General features: G+C 41.2%; 1 protein-coding gene across 2 annotated transcripts in view; it reads left to right on the forward strand.

The window, feature by feature from the left end:
• Positions 1 to 1,552: 1,552 nt before the first annotated feature.
• strbp (spermatid perinuclear RNA binding protein) overlaps positions 1,553 to 19,700 on the forward strand; it is a 107,613-nt gene continuing 89,465 nt past the window's right edge. The window contains exon 1 of one of the 2 annotated variants that reach the window (XM_078286928.1): positions 1,553 to 1,687. The gene's annotated coding sequence lies outside the window, so the exon portion shown is untranslated. Of the gene's footprint in view, positions 1,688 to 15,109; positions 15,185 to 19,700 lie in introns of those variants that run through there. The other variant, XM_078286929.1, reaches the window with a different exon arrangement.

Raw genomic sequence — 19,700 nt, forward strand, 5'->3', positions numbered from 1 at the left:
TGATAGGCAAAAATTGTATTTCCTCTCTCTCTCTCTCTCTCTCTCTCTCTCTCACACACACACACACACACACACACACACACACACACACACACACTAGAGGAGGGAAGACACGCGCGCACACCACAGGCGAGGATATACATGAATCTGTCTCTCTCCCCCCCCCGTGTCTCTCCCTCTGCCGTTACCGTTCACCGTACAGGTGCGGAGCGCGGCGGCCGAGCCGGGTGCCACCGCTCCGCCAATTAGGAGAACCGAGCGTGACCACGTGAACAAATCCGTTGTCTAAATTCCCGTTCAGCGGTGAGCAGCACGGAGTGAGCGGCAGCACTGAAAGCCACATTGACTGGGAAGTAATAACGGCAGGCTAACGGAGCGCGGTGTGCAGGTAAATTGCTTTCTCGCTACACTTCTTTCTTTCTTTTTTTCCCCACCTCTGAGAAGAAGACCATAAATGCGGTTTGACGGGTGACAGTCGGGACGTTTATTGGTTATCCGCCGGTGTGGTGATTAATTTGTCGTCGCTCGCGGGTGAATCCTTCTCCTCCTCCGATCCGGGGACAGGACAAACAGCATCGGCTGGTTTGCTCTGCACCGTCTGCGCATTAAAACTCAGCCACCCCCTCTCTCCCGTCTCTCGCAGGCACACGGCTATTGATAGTTGACAGAAGCCTCGTAATCCCCGACTGATCTGGCTGACCGGTCAGGGCCATTTGGGATCCAAGAATGTTGATTGAAGTTTGCCTTTTTTGTTGTTTGTGTTTTTCTTTTTTCTTTTTTAATTGGAAACGCCCGCGCGTAGATTGAGGCTGTGGTACGGCGAGCATGTCTTTTTTGGTGCTGCAGCCAGGCAAGCACAGGCAGCTTTTATTCTTGAATTATTTATAAGACTGTCTGGGAGAGAGTAATGCTCCTTTTGGATGGAGAGAGAGAGAGAGAGAGAGAGAATATATCAGGATCAGGATGTTCTCCTATTTCAAATCGTGATTTACCCCCATTCCTAATTAAATTTAATCTAGCCTATATTGCATCTCATCTCTTTTTTTTTTATTATTATTTTTTTTTCCCATAAACTTTGTCCAGCCGTAGTTTATACTTACATGTGTTTCATTCGTAATTTTTTTTAGCCAAAAAGCGATTGATTGTACATTTAGCGTACAGTGTGGCAAATGATAATTAGCTGCTATATGTCATTTTTAAGACCTACGGCTTTCTCCTGTTTGTGACTCAGTGTTGTTGATATTTTGATATTCACGGTTCTGCTTTTGCGTACGCCACTGTCGCACACACGCACACACACACACACACACACACACACACACACACACACACACACACACACACACACACACACACACACACACAAAGTAACAAAAAAAGCGTATTATTGCCCTGCTCTTCTCTGCTCTACAGCCCTACTACACTCGAATGAATTGACCCCATCCGCGCCTGCGCACTCCCACCATTCATCTTTAGGGATCTCGTGCGAGAGGGAGAAATAGTGAGAAACCAAACCAGTAGGCGGCTCGCGCAGCGCGGTTGTCAAGGCAGTCTTGCCCGTCGTTGCGGCTGGACGTTGACAACTTGGATCTGGTCTCTCATTTGACGGAGTGGTATCAAGTCCTGGCTCTCGCATATTCGGATTTCTGTATTTTTTGGGGCTACTCAACAGTTTATCCACAACTCCGTAAGTTGGCTGACATTTATTTTATACGTTTTTGGGGTTATGGGATATTTACATTTATGTTTTAGCGTTGTCATCCCGAGAGTGAGAGAGAGGAGAGAGCGTAAAGTTTCTCTGGCTTGGTCTTTTTGGTTTTGGTCAATGAGAGTTTGGAAACTGAAAGATAGACTTACACCGGCAGTTGATTTTTTGACGGTTTATTTTGTGTCTCCGTCGTTGATTTTTGCCTCTTTCGAGCGAAGAAACGAAAATGAGGAACTTGCACGTGATGAAACGTTAACTTTTCTCAGGCTGCGTGTGTCCACAATGTTTTCAACTAACGTTAGTGTTTGCATTACATGTTTTGGTATTTTAACTGATCCGCTCTGTGATGGATATGAAAAGGTACACGAGGTAGCAACTGGCTTTATTAAACGCAAGTGGCCTTAGCTCATCTTTTGTAGCAGGTGTCTGAAGCATATAGCCTACTTCCGCACTGTATTGTCAGATGTATGTGAACCCCGTCCCCGTGGTTTTTACTTTTAATATTTCCTCCAAGTTCCTGCTAGTTGATATGTCACTGTTTGTTTATGTAGGCTATGTGTTTTGTCTGCTGTTGTCGGAATCTTTTTTTTTTTTTTTTTTGTCTCCGTCAGGCAGTGTTTTAGGGAACCAAGTGCAAAGCACTGTGGTGTCTTTTATCATCGAGGTTATTTCCTCACAACACTTTTACCTCCTCCGTGGTGTGTGTGTGTGTGTGTGTGAGAGAGAGAGAGAGAGAGAGAGAGAGAGAGAGAACAAGTGAATGAAAGAGAGAGAGAGAGAGAGAGAGAACAAGTGAATGAAAGAGAGAGAGAGAGAGAGAGAGAGAGAGAGAGAGAGAGAGAGAGAAACGCTGGACTGCTCTACTTGCTGAACCAGCTTGTGAGCATACCAAAACCTGTTCAACATTGTCTGCTAATCGTGAATTAGGCTACACCTTATTTCTCAGTCCCACAGCAACTCTAAATATCACACAAGGCGAGCATGTCGGCAGTACTAAGTGTATCATAGTTTCTGTAGGATAGAGGCATGAGTTTCCAAACAATTCCTCTTGGCGGTGAAACAACAGTGTAGTAGATTTGAAAAAAATGGCCCTAAAAATGGGGCAATTGTGGTATCATGTCTCTGCTTCTTTCTCGCATTTTTGTACGTTGATAGTTTGATTATTTGTTCCTTTTTTAAATGACTGAACAGTCAGGATCTTTGCTATATGGTTCAACAGTCCTTGCTGGTTTCTATAGTTTATCAGGTCTCTGTTCCTGGTGGTCTGGGGCTTGACTAATGACCAGCTGCCTTAATGATGGGTTGTTTTTGTTTGCTCCACCCTGCTATGCCCTGCCACAAGTGTGGGATGCGTCTGTGCTAATACACTCAGCCCCACCCTGCCCAACCAAGGTAGAAATATGTGGGTGTTGAAATAAAGACACCCCCATATTTCCCCCTGCACAGCTACACCTTACTCCACTCACCTAGTTGATTTACAGAATGGAAACACGTCTTTAGTTGTTGTTTGTCACAGCCACTATAATGCACTCCTTGTGTGTCTAGGAGAGAGAGAGAGATGAAGATGTATCCTTGTTTTGGTGTGTGTGTGCTTGAGAGTGTGTCTGTGATTTTGCATTCTTGCTTCTTTCTTTCTGTGTGTGTGTGTGTGTGTGTTTGTGTTCTCCACTCTGGGGTGTGTGATCGACAAACAGCCGGTGGCAGCATCAAAAAGAGGGGAGGGACAGACTACCAGTGACCGACCCAGGTTGAAAATATATTTGTGTGTATGTGCGTGCGTGTGTGTAAACGTGCGTGCTTGTATGCATGAGTGTGTGTGTGTGTGTGTGTGTGCGCGTGCGCGTGCGTGTTGGGAGCTCCCATGAGCACTTCCACAGGCTCTCTCTCTCATAAAGGATTGACTTGGTAGTGAATTCTCTATCAGTATTGACAAGACAGGAGGATGAGAGAGAGAGAGAGAGAGAGAGAGAGCTGGTGTTGTAGGATTCTTTCTTTCTTTCTTTCTTTATTTCTTTATTTCTGTTTCTGTTTATTATAAATCAGGCAAGCCACATTGTTATTCTTGTGACTAAGAGTTTTGTTCTTTATTGACCTGATAAAACCAAGGGCTCATGATTCATAAATGCCATAAAATGGATAATTAATAATGACAAGCGGTTATATAACCATAAGGCTTACTACTGTTATTTATACAGGCTTTGGAGTTTCATTTTCCTAGTGTCAAGCCGGTGATTGAAGCAATCAAGCCAATGGATTTAGGTCCCGCTAATGGAACCTACTTAGGCCCAGATGCTTGGATTAAGGACACATAGATAACTGACAACGTACACATTATCATGCAGGGTAAAGGCACACACACACACACACACTCACAAACGCTGTGTTGTTGGTAAGTTTGTCTAAGCTGCCAGCCAACCTGGCAGGTGAACAAACATCATTTGATAGTTGTTTTCTATTCTAAAAATCAAATCGGCTGTTAAACAGTGATAGTGTCTGGTTAATTTGGGGAACCACCAGCCACTCTCTCTTTCTCTCTCTCTCTCACACACACTCACACTCTCTCTCTCTCTCTCTCTCTCTTTCACTCCCTCTGTTTCGCTCCCCTCTAACGTCTTCCCCTTACCTCTTTGCTGTCATCCCTCTATCTCAAGCAGGCCTGTTTCAGATCTATTTTCTGCAGACCCATCTGTATGTGTGTGTGTATGTGTGTGTGTGTGTGTTATATGTGTGCATGGGTACAGCGTCGCCGTTACTCAGCTACTTGAGATCTGGTTTGCTTTATACAATGTTCTCAATATCTCAATAACACACACTTAGTAGCACACCAACACCCGGTAGTACACACATAGTCTGTTTCTACTGCCACTGCAGTGTGTGTTTGTATGTGTGTGTGTGCGTATTCTGGTGCCCAGTGCCTATCAGCGAAACAGGAGTCTGCCTACCAGTTCTCAGATTCTAGCATACAGCAGCACATTTAGAGTCTCAACTGGCAAGGAAATGTAGCACTAATCCAATTGGCTGTAGCTTTAGTAAAAGCTTCCCTAATTGGCCGATATGGCAGCTGGCTGCCAAGGTTCCAGTAAGCACAACAGTGAGCTGGGGCGAACTCCCAGTGGTGCTGTGATACCGGAGAGAGCGAGAGAGGGAGAGATAGCGAGAAAGAGAGTGCTAGTGTTTTGAATATTCCTCCACATGGCAATAACAAGGAGCTATCTGCACCCTGCTGACTCAGATCTATCTAGCTGACTCTCTCTCAGTTTCAAGTATGTCAGCCGCCACATACATGCGTGCACACACACACACACACGCACACACGCTCCTCCTGTATTCCATCTGCAGAAACTAGAACAGCTTTTCTCACACAAACATGTCCAAAGAAAAAAATTCCCAACTGGCCAGAGAACAAAGCCATCAACACAAGAATATGTGTGTGTGTGTGTGTGTGTGTGTGTGTGTGTGTGTGTGTGTGTGTGTGTGTGTGTGTGTGTGTGTGTATGTGTGTCACAAGAGGAAGAGTGGTTCTTGGCAGAGGGAAAATGCCCCTGCCAGCAGCCACTGCAACCGTTCCTGTTTCCTTTCACCTCGGTGTGGAATCCAGGAATAGACTGGAACAAGAGAGACAAGAAATGAGAGAGAGAGGGAGAGAGGGAGAAAGAGACAAAAAGAGAGAGAGAGAGACAGAGGCAGAGAAACAGAGAGAGTGAGAGAGATGGCCATGTAAGGTCTCCTACATTCATACAAGACAGAGGCCTGTACCACACAAACACTGAACCTGAACACTCTTAACTTGAACTTTGGCTTTATTCTTCTAACTTACAATGAAACAAAGACGGGCTTCAAAATAAGATGCATTAGGGAATTTACGGAAACAATAGGGAGTTTTCCTGAGGAATTTGTTTGCGTTCTGATTTTTCATCCAAATATATAATAGCAGTGTTCTTGCTTAATCTGCACAATGAATAGGCCTACATTTCTCATAAAACCTATGAAAATTCACTTTTCACGGTTGTCTTTTTATTTCCAATGAAAACCAAAACTTTGACCTTTTTTAAAGCAGTGATTTCCCCTTTGTTTGAATGACAGGTAGTTAGCTTGTTAGAGAATGCAGGTAGCTTAGAGAATTCAGTTGCCTTGGCCACTAAGTGTATAAACCAATGAATGAAAAGCACAAGGACATGGTGCAACACTCTTGACACATCCCTGTGCTTTTATTATATTAACACTGAGGGGAAAAAAAAATCTCAATCTCAGTTTTTTCATCAGTATCATGCAGCTGTTTTCATACTCTGGAGGAGTGCTTGTGAACTGGTGCAATGTTGAGTAACTCTTAAGCAGAAGAAAAAAAATAAAACAAAACACACTAAATGATGATTTGAAAATACCACACAAAGTCATTCATGATCATATAAAACAGCCAGCAAACCCATTGAGCTGCTGGACTAGACCCAGATTGCATTAACTTGGAGGAAGAAGTTTGAATATGAGTTTATTCATTTGATTTATTGTAGTTTGCATGACCTCAGTTTCCTTAAATTTTCAACAAAATCTCAAGGTGTGTGTCTCCCACGCTGGTTGAGGACCACTGCACTATAGTGTCATTGGGTGACAGCCAGATTTATAGAGAGAAGCTCTTAGAAGTCCACTCTCTGCATATTCCCTTTCATCTGCTGTTATGTGATGATGGATTTACCAGGAAGAGGCTGTAGTGATGGACATGGGAGTCAGCTGCCATTCTTAACAAGGATTTGTCAATGCGTTTGCATTTGTGTTGCTACTTTTTATTTTTTTATAAACAAATTTGAATGGTTTTAACCTTAAAGTAATCAGCCGTTTAGAATAACAAAAACAAACATAAGAGATGCAATACCTTTGAGAGACAGTGTTGCTCCTTTTTCACACAATGGGTTTGCTATTTCTACAATAATTATAGTTCTGTAACATTATAATATGTTGATAACGCATCTTTAGCATCATGGAAAAGGTATTAAGTAGTAGAATAGACAGTGCACAGAGAATGGGGGGTTGAAGATGGAGTGAGTGCTGGCGTAAGGAAGGAAAGAGGGTGAGGTATTGATGGGTTAAAGAAGTGCGGGAGTCGGGGTTCACAGCTCCAGCTCCCTAGAGCAAACCAAATACTCATATCCTTGTGGGTTCAAATCCAGTGTGTGACCTTTGCTGCATGTCATACCCTCGCTCTCATTTTTCCTGTCACTCTTCACTGTATACTACTAATCTAATATAGTAGAAAAGGCATAAAAATGTAAGAAATGCAGAGACGGAGAGGAGTCTGGCCATGGGAGCCTTAGGTGACTGGAGAATGGGTGAAGAGAGTTTCCTTCATCTTCAGTTTGACAGTGAGATATGGACGGCCCATCTGCTCTATCACTCTGCTACTGTAGCTCACTGAGTGTCACCTCTCTGGACACACACACACACACACCCATACACACACACGCTGACAACATATAACACATGCACATGTTGATATCACATGTACACAGACCCCAGCAGAAACTCTGAGCACTCTCTCTCACTCCAACGCACACACTCACACACAAACACACACGCACACAAAACCCTCCCCTCCTCCCCCTCTCCTCATGTCTCAGCTCTGCTTACTGTGTCAAATAGAGCTTAGACCAGGGAAACTATAGCTTGCCCTCAGTCAGACTTCCTGGAAGACCGGGCTATGTATTCAAACCAAACCAAGTATGGTCTACATCTCTTCATACTTGACATAATGTGGTGGCGGTAGCCCTTTGAGAAGCGAGCTTGTGACTGCATGGTCACCGGTTTGAATCCCAGACCAGCTGGACAAAATTGGGTGGGGAAAGTGAATGTGAAACGCTCTCCCCTCCATCAACTACTGCCGAGATGCTATAGAGCAAGGCACCCCAGTTGCTCCAGTGGAGCTGCTCAATGGCCAACAGTAGAAGACTTTAGTTGTACTGGGCAGCCTGAATGTGTGTAACTGTAGGAATGTGAAGAATGTGTTGTTAACAACAACAACAACAATAAATATGAATCATATAGGGTTACACTCAAGCTCAGGAGTTCTTAAAGGGATAGCCAACTAAAATATGCAATTTCTCATTAAAATGTTTTTTTGTCATTGTTGAGTGTAAAAAACAACACGAACTGTGAGAATCTGAAGATGTTTCTGTGCTGATAAAAGCCTATCAGTTGATTTCTGGAGCAGCCAAATGAGCCGTTTTGCTGGGGGATTCAAAACTACTTTCACACGTAAGAGTGGGGGAAATCCAATCAGAACACAAACTCAACACGCCGCTCTCTCTCCGGTCTAGAGTGAAAATTAAAATTAACATTTTTCACTGGGTTGACCATCCGATAGAGATATAACACGTGTTACCATCCCTTTAAACTTTGTCAGAGGGTCTTTCTCCATCAGACCGGTCTAAAGAAAACATATTTGTACTCCTTTCACGTGGGAACCCACCAGAAAAAGGCTTGGGACCAATTTTGGATCCTGGACCATGGTTTGAGGCATTAGATGGTAATAAGGAAAAAAAACCTACATGAGCTACATGCTTTGGTATATGAACTGCATCTCGGGAGAAATGACAAAGAATAAAAATGATACTTCAGAAGATACGCTTTTAGCTGATTAAATAAAAGCAAATGTTTCATAATGCTTTTGCTTTGCGTGTGTGCATGTGTGTGTGCCTGCAAGCAATATTTTCTCTACTAGGATGACACATTGACCACTGTTAGTAGATTAATTGCTGCTTTCATGTTAAACTGTGACGTATCACGCTGTAATTGCTAATAGAGATTATCATTGAGATGCTGTGTGTGTGTGTGTGTGTGTGCGGGGTGTGGGGGATTTCTTTATCTGATTAGGACCTTTATCTAATAAAGCAGGATTTATGTGGTTCTTTCTCTCTCTGGTATGCACACACACACATACACACACACACATACACACTAGCGCAATAAGAGGATCACTATTGGACCTGCATACATCTCTATAGAGCTGCACGTTATCAACAAAATTCATATTGCAATTAAATTTTTGCTGAATATTGTGATTGTATTATGAATTGTGACACATGTATGATTCATGACAAATTTCAGAGAAATCTGACAATAAAGTCCTATCGTATCGTACGTGGACACTGTTACCTCTACATAAACTTTTCAAAGCTTTAAAAAATTTGTTGCGTAACAAAATGCTTATCTTAGAAAACTACAGCCTCTCGCTAGTTGAACATTGCAGTTGTCATAATTGTGATTTTCAAAATTTTCAAATTATTGTGCAGCCCTTCATCCCTCCTCATTAAAACACTGTATATGACTACCTGCTCTGACAGAACACTATGTACTGTATTAATGACAAAAAAACAAATCAGCTAGGGAGGATGGCGTGTGTGTATGTGTGATTATACATATGGACACATAGGCTACATTATGTTTAGGACATACACACACAATTACACACACATACACATATGTTTGTCATATGCTTCAAACCTACTGTGCTGTGTCCTCCCCTAGTTTGTTGTGCTTGTTGGGAGGATGGGGATACAAAGCAGAGAAGGCAACAGAGCAGCACCCTCTTGCATGCACACGCATGCACGCACATACGTGCCCGCACACTCACACACAGTGCTGCCAGTGAAGCCTGGCCATATTTCTCCTGAGATCTTATGGAGCCACTTCGGCGTCTCACTCCAGCACACACATCACTGACAGATTGGCTTACTTACACACAGCCACCACTCAGTCTGTGTGTGTGTGCGTGTGTGTGTGTGCACTTGTGAAAGAAAGGCGGCAGGACAAGAGAGCAAGAGATCTGTGTATGTGCTTAGATGTGTGTGTGTTTGTGTGCATCTATCAGTGTGTGCATTTTTTGTTTGAAGCCTTGCAACCCAAAATAGCCATTTCGCCGTCTGTTCTCTCTCTACTTAGTATGTGTCAAAACATTACTGCTTATTACTGCTTGCTGCCTCTCAGCTTGCAGTTCATTCTCATTTTGTTCTTTGTGATGCTTTATTAAACACAAGCAGAGAGAGGCAACAACACAGAATCAAAGAGCAAAGTGTATCCTTATTAAAATCTCTATCCTCTATCGTATTCAAATAAAAATCATCTATCCCTCTCCAGTTCTTCGCATCATATTGCTGTTCATTTAATTTGTTTATTGCCAGACCATTTGAGGATGTGAGGACATCTGGCATATGGCAAGTGGCACAGAGTGGAACGATGCTGCTCTAAGAGCCATAGCCTACATGCAACTGTGAAATATTGAACATTCACAGGAAGGATGTTGACACTCAAAAACTATGATTTATTTGAAAATGGTTAGAAAAGTTAAAAAAACAAAAAAATGTTCAACTTCAATGTAGGCTAATTCTCATACCCCTCTGCTTGCCAAGCTGCAACACATTTCCGTCACATAAGATACTGTAGTTGAAACTACAGTTTATATTTCTGTCTAATAAACCATAGTTCTAAAAGAAAGGGTGTTTTTCTTATATTTTCTGTTGGAAACTTGTCTTATCATTCAGTGTTTCTTGCAAACCCCATTCATATTTTCCATAGGGATTTTGGACCACATACAAAATGTCAAATGTAATTTTACAGCCTACAAAATTATGTGAGACTTTGCTTCTCTATAGCGATTTAAAAAATAAATTATTAAGAATAATAATAATAATAATAATGATGATAATAATAATAATAATAATAGCAATACACTTCATACCCCTTTTCAAACAACCGTTACGAAGAGCTTTACAAAGCAAATAAGATGAATGAATAAATACAATAAAAGAGTGGATAAAAAGAAACTACTAATTAAAAAAGAGACTTGCAAAACTTCAATAGGAATAAAACAAGACATAAAAGAACATAATAAAAGGCTTTCCTGTAGAAGAGTGTTTTGAGAAATTATTTAAAAGATGACAGTGATCTGGCCACCTGAGCTCCTCTGGCAGGATGATCCAAAGCTTGGAGCTCTGACAGCGAAGACTCGCTCACCTTTAGTTACCAGCCGAGTCCCTGAACAACCAGCAGGCCTCTGCCAGAGGAGCTCAGGCTGAGCTCCAGCTCATAAGGGGTTAAAAAGTCTGATATGTAGCTGCTGTGTCTTAAAAGTTATCAGTAAAACACTAGGCTAAATAAATTCTGAAACTAAGAGACGACCAGTGTAGAGCTGCTAAAATGGGAGCGATATGTTCCTGGTCCAGTTTTCTTGATTTGATTAAGAGCCTTGCTGCATTTTGAAGTAACTGCAAGCGGGAGAGATAACGATAGCAATAGCAGAGTGAGAGTTTTTCCAGTTGAGAAAACGTGAGTCATGCCCCTTACTCAAAATGCAACATGTCTTGTGGCTGCAATGCATTATGGTCTATGGAGCCTACTGTCGGTGTAGAAATTGGTATCTCTGCTACTTCTGCAATGGATTTCTCCCTGTATGATTGTTGAACGTCGTTGTAAAACGGTCAGAAAATGTTTCTGCTATCAAACTCCATTGTAGCTGCGCAGGAAATATCTCGATGTGACCTTATGTCATCTACATTTGGCCACTTACACCACCAAACAACAAAATGGGCCCAGGGATGTAAGGTGCGTTGCCAATAGCTATTTTCCTAACAGTGTTAAAGTGTTCTAGGGTGGATCTTTCCTCTAAAGTGTATGTCGATAAAATGTTCATTCCTTCTTGTTCTCCTGTTATGGATGAGTGGGTTTACAACATAGTGTGCCGTCTCCACTCTGAACCTCTAAACACTTGGCATCATGCAGCATGGTGAATCAGAATAAGCCCGAGTGTGTAATCAGTAATACCCAACCGCAGAAGCAGAGTGTGAGACAGAAATCCTCATGGTTATATAATATAGGTAACATCTGGACCCCAGTCAACACAGTCTCCTGCAATTGTGTGTGTGCATGCATGAGTGTGTGTGTGTGTGTGTGTGTGTGTGTGTTTGTCTGCATTTTTCTTCAATGAGGAGTATGACAGAGTTAAATCTATAAATATTTATATTTGGGTTTATAACAAACAGCTTTGTATTAGGGTCCTTTTTAACAAATGACAGAAACACAGGTAAAGATAAAAACAACAAACACATCACAAATTTTTAAATATGTTGTGGGAGGTTGTATGTGTGTGTGTCTGTGTCTGTCTGTGCCTGTGTGTGTGTGTGTGTGTGTGTGTGTGTGTGTGTGTGTGTGCATGCATGCGTTTGAGTAGATATGAGAGCAAAAGCAGGTTCCAGGATCAGAAAATTTGGCAGAGGGCTTGTTGTGTAGACAGAGAAAAGGCTTTGCCCCCAGCTCTTTTCTTTTCAACATAGGGAATGAGTCTCATATACTGTGAGGAAAGAGTTTGTTTGCACTTATTGTGATGTATAGTGATACATCGTGGACCATGTAATGATTTGTAACTTAAAACTAGGACATCATAATCAGGAAGTATATTTACTAGGAGCCAATGAAGAGAGATTGTGAGGTAGTGAATTCAGTAATGTAATTTTTTGGAAAACTAAATAAAACTAATTTCCCACCAAGAGTCTATCTGAAGTGAGTTTTGTTGCTCAAAATTTGGGGATCATTAACGTTTTATCTTATCTTATGTTGTTTTGTCTTGTCTTAATTTAGCATGGAAGGAAAAAAGCTTAAATCAGGCACTTTGAAATGCATGAAATTTAGAAGAAGGGATTAGCAAGAGGAAAGAATTAATTCAAAGGCTTGACTATCTTCTTTTCAGTAAATTAGAAACAAATACTAGCTAATTATGTAGAATCAGGGGTCAAAATTAGGCCTCAGATTACAGACTACTTTTTCTCAACACGGGCAAAATACTTAAATCTGGTGAGTCCATGAAACAGGGTGTGCTGTTTTTTGCTTTGTTGATATTTGCTGTTTATTGTATTAACATGATCTGATCTGTATGGCCATGCAGACAGAGCATTGTACTATATTTTGTTGATGTTTGCTTTCCATGGTGCTGAAATTCTTAGTTTCCATCAGAAGTGCAGTCTGTCAGTGGAGCTATATGTTTGCTGCTGCATTAGCTACGAGATGTCAGGCAGCCCTCTCTGCCTCATATTATTTTAGTATCACTTTTGGGTTATTGTGGTTTTTTGTTTCATTGACTTATTGGCTGTCCAGTCATGCAAGTCTACAATGTTGGGCTCATGGCAAAAAGGCTCAACAGAAATGTGTTTTTTAACACCATGATTGCATGATTGAAGGTAGGCTGATATTTTTGGTAGTGTATTCTTTATATGCTTCTCGCTGCTTTAGTCTCAAGGTTCAGAACTTATTCCATGCATTTCCATCCTGCTCAAGACTTCTTTCTCGTGGCATGTTGTTCAATTGTTCTGCTGGATTCTTACCATACAGCTGTACTGTAACCTATACTGCATGCCTGAATTCACATACTGATGGAATGCTTTGTTGTATATGTTGAGTATTATGTATAGATTGCTGTCTATTGTATGCCCTGCGCTGTCTTACTACGTACTAAGTGTTCCTGATGTCTCTGTACCACGTGTGCCCATATGTACTCATTCCATGCCTGAGACCAGAGTAATATGATCTTGGTTACTTATGCATGAGTTGGATAGAGAATAGTACATTGCACTGATCAATTAGAGACAAAGAGACAAAACCACGGATTAGTGTTTGTTGGTTAGTATAACAGAGAAAGTGCCTAATCCAGTGATTTATAAGGTGACAATATTATTTTTAACACTATGTTTTACTGTTTTTAATACTATTTTTGATATTGCAATGATATAATTGCCAAAGGAGACGTTTTATCTTTTATCAGATATCAATCCAAAATCATTTACAGATTTGTTTGGAGAAACTGCAGCCGCTGGAATGAAGTGACAGGGCTGATCAATCTGATGATCATTTCAGCTTTATCTGCATTCAGAAGAAGAATGCTGTTTGTCATCCATCTTCTGATGTCTAAAGATCGAGGATTTAGTTGCATTTTGAACGTTTGGGACCTGGAATGGTTGTATGGGGTAAACTCTTCAGCACATTTGAGATTGGACAGAGACTGTTTGTCATATTCTTTTTGGGGATGTAAAACGCTTCGGGACTCGAGCAGTGTTACTGTGTTTAGGGGAAGCAGGAGGGAGGGTGAGAAGAAACAGACAGCTGGTTGGTAAAATCAAATAAATATAGGAATATATTACAAGGTAGTGAGAGAGTCTACAGTGAGCTGGGAATCCATTCCAGGTTTTCTTGTCAGCTGGAATGTAACGCTATGCGGCGCTTGATGATGACGACAGGATGTAGCCAGCTAAAGCAGTAGGGAGAAGCAGAAAAGCACGACATTCAGGGCAATTTCTAGACGTCAGGGAAGAGAGCAGGATAGTAAGTGTGGAAATGGGTAGTCTGAATAACTTTCCTGCACCGGGAGAAGTGTGCGGCCGTCAGACTGATGAGAGAAAAATCTCCTTCAAGTCCTGGCAGTCTCAGGATGTCAACCCGGAAGGCGTAGCACTGCTAACAGCTGTAGGCCGAGCAAAACAATCAACAAACTTGAGAAGCGAGTTATTATCTAGAAGAAATCAAAAGTGCATGCGAAAGAGAGCAGCTCAAACGCTTTATTTTAGCCGGTGCATGTCATGCCTGACCTATTTGAGGCAGTCAGACTCCATGTTTATCCGACGCCGGGTTGCTGGGTTCGGGATCCCGGTTCGGAGATAGGCTGCAGCCCACCATCTTACGATCAACGTTAGCGAATTAAGGTACCGGTAAATAATTTCCAGACAGATCTAATATCAGTAGCACAATGTGTGTCAGAGAGAGCAGCGCTCTGTGCTGGAAATAGCACAACAGAACAGGGCGTCTTCAGCTGTAGCGGAGCGGGAGAGAGAGGGGGGCGGAGGGGTAGGGGCCACTAGCAGGTCCACTTGTGTGGTATTTGTTACATTTAAAAATAGCTTGTTATCACTATGCTGAAGGTAGTCAAAAGTCATAAAAATAACCCTTAAATAAGATGACATAAACAATATTTTCCTTTGACATGGATTCGTCTGTCACTTGAATGCAGCTTGTTACTCATATACCTCAGGAACCTGATCTTGTGCAGAGGGGTGAAGAGGAGGGGGGCCTAGTAAACAATCAAACCTGATCTGCAAGCAAGGAAGATAAAAGGCTGAGCAGCAAGGGGGGTGCGGTGATGTAATATATCAAAGTATTTGACTTTTTGTATTTACTGCATTATTCTATTTTATTTTTTATTCCATGAAACTAGAACTAAATAAAAATAGTATCCCTCAGATTCCCACCAAGAAAATCCTGGGTTTAAGTACTGTAGTTTTGTCGTTCATAAGTGTTTCATTGTTAATGTCAGTCACTCTGGCAATGTCAACTGACAGTTAGCTTAGTTACTGACTTTGGACATTTGAACAATAGAGCATGGATTAGCTACGTTTTATCAACACCCTCCTGCTCATCATGCAACAGTGGGCTGCGAGAGACTTAAATCTGGTGAGTAGCCGGCTATTTACATTTTCAATAACTTTTGCCTGTAAAAGACTACTGAATGCGTACAGAATGGTCTACCTGCTCCATATCATGGGTGGTGCTTCATTTCAGCCAACTCTGCTATTTTCCCTGTGGTTATATTGGGTGTTTACTGTACTGTATTGGCATAATGTCAGTGGTGCCTTGTCACATCTTGATGGTTTTGATTAGCCCTACTTGCTGCTGTACCAGCTGCTATACACCAGACAGCCATGCCTACCTCACGTTCTGTTATTACATTTGAAATAATTTTGGTGGACGTCATTGCATTGGTTGATTCATTGGCTGGTTGTGTTGTCTAGTCATGCAAGACTCAACATAAATGTTCACAGTGGTGACAGCTACTACCGTACATGTGACTTTGGGGCAGGGCAGGCAATTGCTTACTGAGTGCCTCTTAATGATTGCAGTAATGTAATAGCCAGCAGTTTGAGAGAGAGAGAGAGAGAGAAAGACTGCAAGCAGCAGACTATAGGTGCGTTAATATGTAGGCTACATTTTTTATTGTAAAATTTTACAATGGGTGCACTCCAAAATATTTGCCCCTCCCTTGCATTGAGATTCCACTGCTGTGCCTGGTCTTAAGTGATGACCACCATGATGTTTCTGTTCAGCTGTGTGTATATAGTCTGTTGGCACTAGGCTGTACCATCTTGTGTGTCTAATGCATTTTTGATATCTGCAACTCTCTTACTACATACGCACAAAACAACACTCCTGTTACTGTAAATCCATGCTAAATAGGTAAACCCTGCCCCCATGTCTCGTGAGGCTCACCATACCGCCTGCTGGGCAATGTAGAGTTATGTTCACACCTCTTTGGTTGCTGTTGTTTGAATGGCTCATCATAGAGGATACAATTCAATTTCTCTGCTCTGTCTAGCTCAAATCAGACTTCAGACTCTATCTGTGGATTATGTGTAGGCTATACTCTTATCTGTGTGTCTTTCTGTGGTTCTCTCTGTTTTGGTAGGTTGTTTTAGGTTGAGTGGTTGTCTACTTGTGCATGTGTGTGTGTATAGAAATGTGACACTAAGTAGATTCATTAAGGTGTGTTGAATTTTCTAAGCAAGGTGTTTCCTAAAGAACAAAGTCTCTTTAAAGAAGGGAGAATGTAGGCACACTTGCCTCTTGGTCACTCATAAAAAGGCTTTATAGTTTTAGTGCTTATGGACTTTAAACTTGAAAGGCTTCCCAGTCTGTCTATGGATTCTAAACAAAGCACAACGTTGTTTTCTGTCAAGAAGCTACACAAGCAGCCTGCTCACTGTTGCTGCAGTAGACCAACTTGTAGTTATATGTAGGTGGTGATGTGAAAGGGAATAGATCCAGATGGACCAACACCATGTACTTTTGGCGTTCAGCTAACTCACTAGCAATGCTATCAGACTTCATGCTTGCTGTTGATGCTGTAGTGTTACAGTGTTATTAATTCTTACCATTTTATAGTCTGTTGACAGTGCAGAGGGCCAAATATGTAAAACTCGACATGTCTAACATCACGATATAGGCTACTAACAAAAATACAAAATGTCGATTTAGACTGTTTACTGATGATTGAAAAATTACTTTCCAAGTAATTTGAAACAAATATCTAAGTGCTGTAACAACAGGATGATGATGATTCAGAGCTGATTCAGGGCTGAATCAGATCCTTGTTTACTTGTTTGCCAAAAAAATAAATCCCCCCAATTTACCCCAGCCTCAGAGTAATTTAGAGCCAAGTGGAATGGTAGATGTGCTCTTACAGCAATATATTAAAATGTAAAAAAGGCAAGAAAGAGAACCTGAGCATAAGATATCAAGACTTTGGTCATTTGGTTGGTCCTTGTATTTAAAAACAAACTGTCTGCTGACACATTATGCAAGTACTTTTATTGTTTATGTTCACATGCCTCTGTTCAACATTTTCAGGCTTTGGACACTGTGTATCATAAAGCATTGAGGTTTATTACAGGCTGTAAAGCTTTCACTCATCATTGTGCCTTGTATGCTCAGATTGATTGGCCTGCCCTGTCCACTCAAAGACTTGTTCATAGGTACATTTTAATCTTGTAAAGTCATTCTAGGTCTGCCTCCTCATTATTATTGACATTATATCTTTTGAACACTTTGTAGAAACTACTGGAATTGTTTTTGCTGTCTGTCCCCAAGGGCAGAACTGAGGCAAAAGGGCTTCCATGATGGACTCTGCTCCCTCATTGCAGTGCATTGTAAAACTAAAAGAGGTGGTCTCTCTTGGTGAATTTAAACTGATTAGGATTGAGCCAGACCTAATATGGAGATGTGGATTCTTTGTTTAGCCAAGTTCTTTTAGGCTTGGTCCCTGATCCTGCAGGTCTGGTATTTGACTAGCACTGTTTTGAGTGATTACAGTTAATGTTGGTGCTGCACTTCGCATTATGTGATTTTGATTGTATTTTTGCTCATTGGCATTGTGGTATGTTATATGTCTGATGCTTTGTTATTTTAATGATGGAGCTTTTGGGGTCAGGGATCTCTTGAAAAATGGTTTCTTAATCTCAGTAAGACCACCTGGTTAAATAAAGGTTGAATCAACAAGTTCTTTAATTGTATATCCGATATGGCTGAAAGTCCCCTCAAACTGAAACGGACAATCTGCAGTTTAAGTTTACAATAACCTTAGACTTTAAGTTTGCAATAGCTTTGTTGTTATTGTGTCTTATTAATAATACCATGAAACCAAAACAAAGTGTATTTCTGCCCGAATATTTATGGAGCTCACTATGAATTGTTTTCACACCATAACTAATACAGAATCCAACAACATTTCTCAGTTTTCCACTTTCACACACAGAAAACGCATACAGAAGCCCTGCATAGTGTTTTCTCTCAATGACCCTCAGTAGCTTTTTGCTGTCAAAGGCCTACTGTAGCTGCACTGTAGTCCAGTGTTTCTTAAACTAAAGGTCTCCACATGACAAGGATAATATTGTTTTAATGAGTGTGGCTCCTTGGGAGAAACTAAATTCACTCTTTGGGCCCTTGGCTAAAAAGCCTGAAAAGATTTAAGGTGCCCTGCTGCAGTCTCTACTGTATCAGCTATCAATGAAATGGTATGGTTTTAGCGAGCCCTATATGTGACACTAAAAGCATTTATCTGTTCTTCTCTGTTCTTCTCTGCCAAACATATGTAAACAAACCAACACCCACACCTGCACCATCACACATGCACTCACACCACTCTTCAATAACCCATACACAAACACATGAAGTCGTATCTTTGCACAAACACATGTACAGTAGCAGGTTTAGATGAAAAAACAGAGCCCTGAAAGACTGCAGTGCATTACTTATGCTGTTGTCAGCTCATGCTATTTCTGTTGCCCCCAGTCAGCCGGCCAAGTAGCAGCCCTGCCCATTTCAGACCGGCCCTGCAGGTTAATCCATTTAGTCCACGAGTTCATAATCATTTTAAGCCCTGGACCCATTTTTAGTAAATTTAGCATCCATCCAGGGACTCACTAATTGAAACACACTAGTACTCTACTCACTTTACATGTATGGACTCAGCAGAAACAGGATCACACTCCACAGATTGAGAAATCTAATGTGCATCTAGCTGACAAAGAGAAACAGACAAACAGAAACAGTGCAAGTAAATGGAACAAAGAGAGGTAAAGGTCAGCTTAGTTATTCTGCAGTAGATCGACCTTCACCAAGAGCTAATTTGCATACCCTTTTCACATTATTGCTGACCTTTGCCAAAAAATACTGTTGCTCTGGCTATTTAACATCAAGAGGAAATACACAGGTGGCTAATTCAGCTAGTACAAGAGCCCTCCTATATTCATTTATCTTTTAGATTTATGGCTCTGGCTAACACAGATACAGCTACTGCAGTGCATACAGTAGCCAGACAAATAGAGTAAAGAATAGTTAGTATGCTTAGAGCATTCTTCACCAATAAAGACTTTAATTGCTCCTCAGAAGTGCTGACTAGTGCACATTGTACAGAGTTTATGGTTTACTTTGTAAAACCCAGAAACACAACGGAACATAAACTATTAGTTGCATGTGCTTAAATTACATATTTAAAACTATGAGAAACTACACAAAAGCTCCCCAGTTTCCTGGTAATTTAGAGCGCACCTCAAATAGCTGAAATGTTCAAAAGCATTAAAGCTTATGGGTTTTGTCCAGTTATACCAACAGACAATCCTTAATCCTTGGATGGATAAATATTAGGGAGAGGCAGTAAAAAGGAGAGCTGGTAATTGAGAGGATACAGTTGGTAGAGAAAAGAGAAGAGGAAAGGTTTTAGGAAAAGTTTAAAGATGGTATTATGCTAATATTCAAGTAATGTGTACCCGGTATTAGATTACACTGAGTCAGCAACTTGAATAGAATAGAGGCTGTAAAATGCTTGCTTCTCTTCTATTCTATTCTATTCTATTCTATTCTATTCTATTATATTCTATTCTATTCCATTGTATTCTATGTGTGATTAAGTGCAGAC

This window comes from Centroberyx gerrardi, chromosome 2 (genome assembly GCF_048128805.1).
Source record: "Centroberyx gerrardi isolate f3 chromosome 2, fCenGer3.hap1.cur.20231027, whole genome shotgun sequence".
Lineage (NCBI taxonomy): Eukaryota > Metazoa > Chordata > Actinopteri > Beryciformes > Berycidae > Centroberyx > Centroberyx gerrardi.